At 34.9% G+C, this 7,671-nt stretch overlaps 1 long non-coding RNA gene across 1 annotated transcript in view; it reads left to right on the plus strand.

The window, feature by feature from the left end:
* LOC139045189 (uncharacterized) overlaps positions 1-7,161 on the plus strand; it is a 30,335-nt gene extending 23,174 nt beyond the window's left edge. Inside the window, exons 2-3 of the long non-coding RNA XR_011503084.1 lie at positions 4,921-5,029; positions 5,624-7,161. This is a non-coding gene — a long non-coding RNA (uncharacterized lncRNA). The remainder of the gene's footprint in view (positions 1-4,920; positions 5,030-5,623) is intronic.
* Positions 7,162-7,671: the final 510 nt, after the last annotated feature.

Genomic DNA, 7,671 nt, shown 5'->3' on the forward strand with positions numbered 1-7,671 from the left:
TCCGCCATATTTTAATAGCCCATGAGCTAAGGATAGTATTACACTTTTAAATGGTTAAAAAAATTTTTTTACCATATGATTTGTGAAAATTATATGAAATTTAACTTTCAGTGTCCATAAATATAGTTAATTGGAATACATCCACTCACATTCCTTTATGTTTTGCTTATGGATGTTTTGGTGCTACACAGGCAGAATTGAGTAGTTGGAACAAAGACTGTGTGGGTGGCAAAGCCCAAGATACTTACCACTGGACTCTTCACAGAAAAGTTTCCTGACCTTGACCTAAAATTCTGGGCCCTGACACCTCCAGGAGCTCCTATACTACTCCCCTTAACTCACAGTGCTTTAGCTGCAGTGGCATTCCTACTCCTGCCTTGGGGCCTTTGCACTAGCCATTTCTTCTTCTGGAATGCCTTTCTCCTAGATCTCAACTATGCTCATTCCCTTTACCTCTTTCAGATGGTACCTGCTGACTGGGGTGACTTACGCTGGGCACCCTATTTAGTACTGTCATGTACACCCTACTCTTTGTAGTCTCGTTCTCCCTTATCTTGTTCTGCTTTTTCTTCTTCTCTCATGACACTTACCATCTTCTAATGGGCCACACAATTTGCTCACTTATTATGTTTTTTGTTCATTTTCTGTCTCTCCTTGCTAGAATTTAAGCCCCATGAGGGCAGAGTTGTTTGTCTGTCTTGTTCAGTGATATATGCCAACCACCTAGAATATTACCTCAGAAGCAACTGCACTCAACAAGTATTTGTTAACTGTTGAATTTTATATTACCTCTTAGTGAACAAAGTATTTTAATATTTGACCTCTCGTATGTCGCTAAAGATGCTATTTTCATTTAATATTTTCTCTTCACCTTGGTACACACAAAGAAAAATGTGCTTAATTATATAGTTAACTAAGTAAATGAGTATGCTGTATTAAACATCATTCTCACTTTACCAAGAAGAAAGTCACTCTTCTACTGCTTTACACCGAAAAAACAATGGAATAGCTTTGAATTCTTGAGTGTGTGACTACGCATGGTAATTAATGCTTTTAGAGTTTCGAGTGTAATATATAGTTACTTTAAAGTCTTTGATGTTGCTTTAATGGCTACATAATGTCTTACATGTACAATAAGATTGTATGAAATATTCAAATAATACAAGCATTTCTTTATAAGGAATAACATTAACAAAACATTATTCGTATATATTTTTGAATAGTATTGCAGATACTCATATAAACAAAAATGAAGAAAGTGATAAATAATGGCTAAATAATGTATGATTGATTTTAAGTGAAACTTTATAAAGTATTTTGAGAAAAAAAAAGGTTTCCAAAGCAACATTTCCTTCATTGCCTGTATAAAGTTTTAAAGTTTAATTTTGGCATGGTTGATTTAAAAAAATTAACTCAATGCAACATGAAATAAGATTTTAAGTGGAAAACTTAGCTTTTTTCTGTAAATTTAGTTTACCTGACTAATTTACATTGAATGCTGCCATATAGTCTAAAATGAGCAAAAAATTCACAAGTGCTTGTAGTAAAAATGACTGCTACCACATACAGAAACATGTTTTATGTAAGAACTTGAACAATCTCTTTGAACAAGGCGTCCTAGGACAGAAAACACAAATTATACTAATTCAATTATTTGCTAAAATGTTAAAAGCAGAGAAATATAGCTACGGCATTCTACCAAGTGAAAAATCCCTTTAACCTCCTGTCTGCCCATATATAATAGAATGAGATTTGATATTCAAAATAACTCTGAGATACTTTAAAATCCTAAAAGACCATTTGAATCATCTCATTACACTTTACTTTTACTATCTTAGTAAATTTTATTTCATTCTCTTCCTTTGAAAGTTCGCCATCTACTTTAGAATAAATAAAAATGTTTTAGAATCTCTACTAACGTGAGTAAAATAGAGGATATGGTCATATTACACTGATCCTATCAAACGTTTACCACCTGTTTGTGGGTTGGTGATCTATTTCTTGCTACCATTCAAATAGTCCTCAAAATTACCTGCAAACAATTAACTGGTACCTTACATTCAGGCGTCATAGAAATGGGAGATAAGGGAAGAGAGCGACACATTTAGTGAACTGGACAGGGATTAAAATCTTGAAGAAATGGGCCCAGGTAGGTAAATACTCTAGTTAGTGTGCACTTAAGTTCAGACAGTAGTCATAATTTGAGTGACACAGTATGCTGTCTTAGATCATTGGCTTTCTAGTTAATGCCGAAAATCTGTGGCCTGGAGTTTATAACAGTTTATGGACAGGGTTTTGCAGGCCCCCTAGATCTGAAGAAAGCAAACTTCCCCAAAAGCCAGAAAACTCAGAACTTAAAGATTCTAAAAGCAGGTTTTAAGAGAATGGGTGTTGAAAAATAATTTTTATGAAAATAAGTGAAAGAAAAGTGTTGATCTTGTGCAGTGGTTCAAGGTACTTTTAGATGAGGGAGTTTGGGAATATGGCAGCATAGGAGGATCCTGAGCTCACCTCCTCCCAGGGACACTACAAACCTACAACTACTTGTGGAACAATTTCCTCTGAGAGAGATCTGGACACTGGATGAAAAGAACCTCCACAACGAGGAACAACACAGAGAGGGGTGGAAATCCTGCTGAGGAAAAAAACCACACCCCAGCCACAACGTTTCATGGTCAGGAGCCATTTCAAAGTTGTAAGCATAAGGAGTTTGTAACTAATTTTATGTTTATGTTTATGTTATAATACAACATAATTTAAATCAAAAAATATTTCTATATGGATGATGTAGAAAAGACCATGACTCTGTACCTGTAGGTGAGAGTCAACATCTGCAGCACTGTCTATGTATAAGAAATTACTCAGTACCAGCAGGACAAATTCAGAGACCCACTATATGCCGAAGAAGATAAAACATCTAGAATTGGCACTGGTTTGGGGAACCTGAGTCATGGCATAGACAATGGGAAATTCAAAACGTAGAAGTGAAAGAATTAATAAAGACCTTGTGGAAGCTGGTCCTCAAAGCCTTATACAGGGAGGAGGGTCTCAACTTTGGAAAGCTTAGGGAATCCACATGAAGCACAAGAAGAAGAAGTGGGAAACCAATGCAGGATTGCTCGTATCACAAATTAAAGAGGTTCTCCATGGCAGATAGAAGCCTGTTATGCTTGAGGAAGATTAAACAGATCACATGTGTATCAATCCCGTGGCTGCCACCAACTTCTACTTCCCCAAAATGTACTCAACTAAAAAATACTGCTTGTTAATATCATTTTTAAACAACAGCTATACTTAATCATTTTATTCTTTAAATGTTTCATGCCTTTTATAGCAGATTTGTAAGAAAATTTTACTTGGTAGCAGAGTTTCATTAAAATTGAGATCACGCTGTTAACAAAAATCTCCCTTGGGAATGGACCTCATGGCTGGATCTCAGGAAATGCAGTTTTTGTGTAATATACTGAGATATTTTGACTTTGGAGTGTGTGATTGATTTGAAGAGACTGAAATTGTTTTCTAGGGATATTTCTGTGCCTATTTATATCATTCTCCTCAATGCTCTGTATGTAGTATTTTCTAGAAAAAGAAATTTGTCTAGTTTCCTAAGCAAAGACTTGCTTTTGGGCACTAGTTTTCTTCTAAGTAAGTGAAGTTGATGTCAATTTTGCACACCTTCTCAATCTACACTTGGCTGTTTCTTTGTCCTGCCATTCTCTAACTCAATGGAGAAAGTGCGTCCTTGAGAGTCTGAAGGAAGGGTAGTAGGAAAGGAACTATAGCAAGCAGGCAATTACTCTGCAAGTCATTTTCTTAAACTCTGGTAAAAAGAGTGATTAGTGGAGACAGAAATTATCTTCTAATCCTGGAAGACTAGGTATTTTGTGTGAGCTACTGACCACAATCTTTACTGTCTCCAAATAGTTTCCAGGGCACTAATTTTGTTGGAAATGAAACAATTCATTAGTATTTTGTTAAATGTTTCTTGTGTTTATCTATTTCCAGAAAATACAATGCAATGTCCAGTTTAAAATATTTCATCCCTAAACTCCTAATTATTTCGCTTTTCTTTTAGTGTGGTTTCATTTCATTTTATTTGGCAGAATTCTGCAAGAAGTCAGACACCCCCTCCAGAGTCCTGATATGCTTGCATTGATTCATTCTGGTGTAAACTGGTCCTAACATACATGTAGAAGAATATAGATAATAGAATGATAAAATTGTTGTATAGCAGAAAAATTCAGGTCAAATTTAGGGAACACACAAATCAAGTAACACTCCAAAAGTTCCAAAAAATAACAGTAAGTCGCTATTTTTAAAATCACAGTGTAGCTATTTGTTTTTGATGACCTTTTAGTCTTCTGTTGTGCTAAATTTTAGTTTAGTGAAGCTGCATATTCCCATGAGCTTTCTTGATGAATTTTATCTATTCTACTTTTACCTATGCTACTGCGCTTTAGGTAAATTATGGTGTTTTCAAGTTAAAAATATCATTCCCTTCTACTTTATTACTGTAGATATTTTGTTCAGTTATATTGGAACAATGCCTTCATTTATTCCTTTTTGTTGCTATTGTTACCTAATCATAAATGCTATAGAATGTTATATTTATTTGTATTAACAAGTACAAGTTAGTCCAAAGAAAGCATACCTTCGCATTCCTGCATTGAGCTAGTCAGACACTAAGCATGCATTTGCATTTTGAAGAACAAAAATGGATAATTAATGGTAAGGATCTGAGATACACACACACACAAACACACTGAAGAATAGAGTGCTCCCATGTCTAGGATAACATTTGCTTTTGAGATGTCTTTTAGAAATGTTTCAAAATATTATCCTCTTTAGAACTAGCTTGTCTTTATTCTATCAGTGCCACATACTGGATACGATGGAGCATGATATCAAATTTATTTCCAGCTCTTCAGATCCTGAAGATTCAGAACTCTATCTGACAAGCCAAAATGGGTTATCCTGAGAAAGAACTTGAAACTAAGATTTAAGATGGATTTCATATTCTCTACCTTTGGTAGGTCTGAATTTTTTAACACATTTGAATAATAAAAATGGTAAAGCTAACATAATATATGTATATGTGTATGTATATGAATACATAATATGTGTATGTATGTATTAATATAGTATAGTATTTAAATAATCCATGTAAAATATTTAATAACTTGTTTGATTATAACTTCTCAATAAATGGTGGTGATGGTGTGGTGAAAATAGTGATTGTGATTTGTTATGATGATGATTATTATTACACGAAATCAGATAGTAATTCATGTGGAATTAATAGATTAAAAAATTATAGTAATAAAATATCAATAACTAATGTATAAATAGAATAAATGTAATAGATATAAAAGACTGGGATCTGTTTGCTTAATATATACTGCAACAGATATTTTGTTCTCATTTTACTTAGGATAGAGGTCAACCTCAAGAGTAAGTTATGACCATTAATTTAGCAAGTTATCAGTAATTCTTAGGTGAAAAAATAAGACCTGGGGGTTAACTTTCTGATCTGATTTTAAAAAGCCATTAAATTAGTTTACATAATTCTAATACCTTACGTGGTAAAAAACTACAATAAGATTTTTTTCTTCTTTCATTTTAGGGTATTTTTATTGGAAAGAGCATGACACTGGTAGAATAGGAAGAAAAGGCGGTCATCTCCAGGTCTTTGCTCTACATGAATCTTCCTGAGTATCCAGATACTTAGAAACATCTGAATACTTAAATGGGACTAATACAATATTTGGGTGACTGAAAACATTGTTTCTTTTACATAGAAATATTTAGACATTTTGCATAGGTTATCTAAAATATCAATGATATAAGGTAACATATCAAACATATACTTTGTTCTTGGTGTGATCCTTGTGTTCACTTGCTCGCATGATAGTGACTTTAGTTTGGATGATGTAGGGGTGCCTAGATTTCCAACTATGTCAGAAGAATGGACTAATAATTCCACTCTGGCAGCCTGACTCACTGTAAACCCATGGCTAAAAAGGCACACAGACCTACAGAGAATGACAGCATCAATGGTATGTTATAGAAACTCATGCTGCACTTCTCAAAAACAAAGTTTTCTGTCTTCACAGCTTTCAATATAGCACCTTGCACTGATACTAAATTTGCTGATTGTTTTTTAAACAAGGAAGAAGTATACAAACAGGGAAATAAGGTGCCTGCAACACCCCCTGTTGAAAGCTGCATTACTTATTCTGCTAGAATGAGTTTATATTGGATAAATCTAGTACGACGTGAAAACCCTATTTCCAGCTGAGACTTAAAGATGTTTTACTAAAACATGCTTAAGCAAATGCATTTTGACGCCTCACGAGGAAGATACACACAGAGCTATCTGTAGAAGTTCAATAATTTGTGTATTGGCAGCTGAAGAAAGATGTTCTCTTTCTGATTTGCACTCAAAGATTTGCATTGACTTAATTTAAAATTCATGGTATGCACAGTAGAAATGGTTAAATATGACTTTTGGATGATAACTAACAAGGGAAAGTAACTTTTCCTTTCCTGTTCAGTAGTTAGCTATGCTACTGAAACTCCACATGCTCACCCAGAAACTGTCCTTTTAGCAGAGGGTCCCTTCACCGTGACAGCCTAAGACAATGGGACTGCTCCTTCAACTGGCCTCTCTCCACCTTCCAGGATCCCGAAAGTTTTGAAATCCACCTCAAGCCCAGGCACTGGCAAACTGGGAGAGGAATTGAAGAAGCAAAAATAAATATTAAAGTACAGAAGAATTAAATATTACCTATTTAAATGGCAATTAGGCAGTTGAAAACAAGATCATCACACCTGTACAAGAAAAGGCATACAAGCCCAAAACATCTGCTGGGATCCACCTGCCAGGCACCTGTTTTGCTGTTTCAATGCCATTTGATTGCTGGAGATGTAGAGGCTCTTGTGAGGTAATGAGTGATTTTACATTATGCATGATTGAAAACAGGTGTTCTAATGCTGTACAATTCGATGCATGAATAATTCAGTTTGTTTAGAGCAAGATCTTTCAAAGAAGTACTGCATAGGCTTTATTATTTCTATAAACACGAAGGTTAGTTTTTAAAAAATGCACAACGATTGTTCCTTTTCAGTCTGCTTGTTTATGTCAATTTTTGTGTAATTTTATGGATGAGGAATAATATCTTGAAAGGTAAAATTGATCAGAGTTAAAACATGTACGAAGTAAAATTGGAAGGTCTCTTAGCAGGAGGAAAAACGATGTTAAAATTCAATGTTCTAAGTGAAAATGCCTGATTATTTCCTTCCTGCTTTGCCTGCTTTCTGATGGTAACAAAACATTCATCTGAGAGCTATAATTAGGGAGGGGTGAACTATTTGGGAAAATAGAGAATTTGTTTTGTACCTCAGCCCAAACACCAAGCAGAGCCCAGACTTCCTTAAAGATAGAACTGACGTTAGTCAGCAGCCCTTCCTTCTACTTAGATCTCGTGAGTTCACAGCCTCTTGTACTCCACTGTAAAGTACCACTGAGAGAGACAATTGCTTTTGCTCCAATTCCCACTTCAAGTCTTGTCTACCCTGGCAGCAGTTTATTATCAGAATGTCGTGTTTCAAACAGCAAGTAAAATCCCCAAACTCCCAATATAGACATGAGATGTGTTCTCTTAGAGACTT

This window comes from Equus asinus, chromosome 4 (genome assembly GCF_041296235.1).
Source record: "Equus asinus isolate D_3611 breed Donkey chromosome 4, EquAss-T2T_v2, whole genome shotgun sequence".
Taxonomy (NCBI): domain Eukaryota; kingdom Metazoa; phylum Chordata; class Mammalia; order Perissodactyla; family Equidae; genus Equus; species Equus asinus.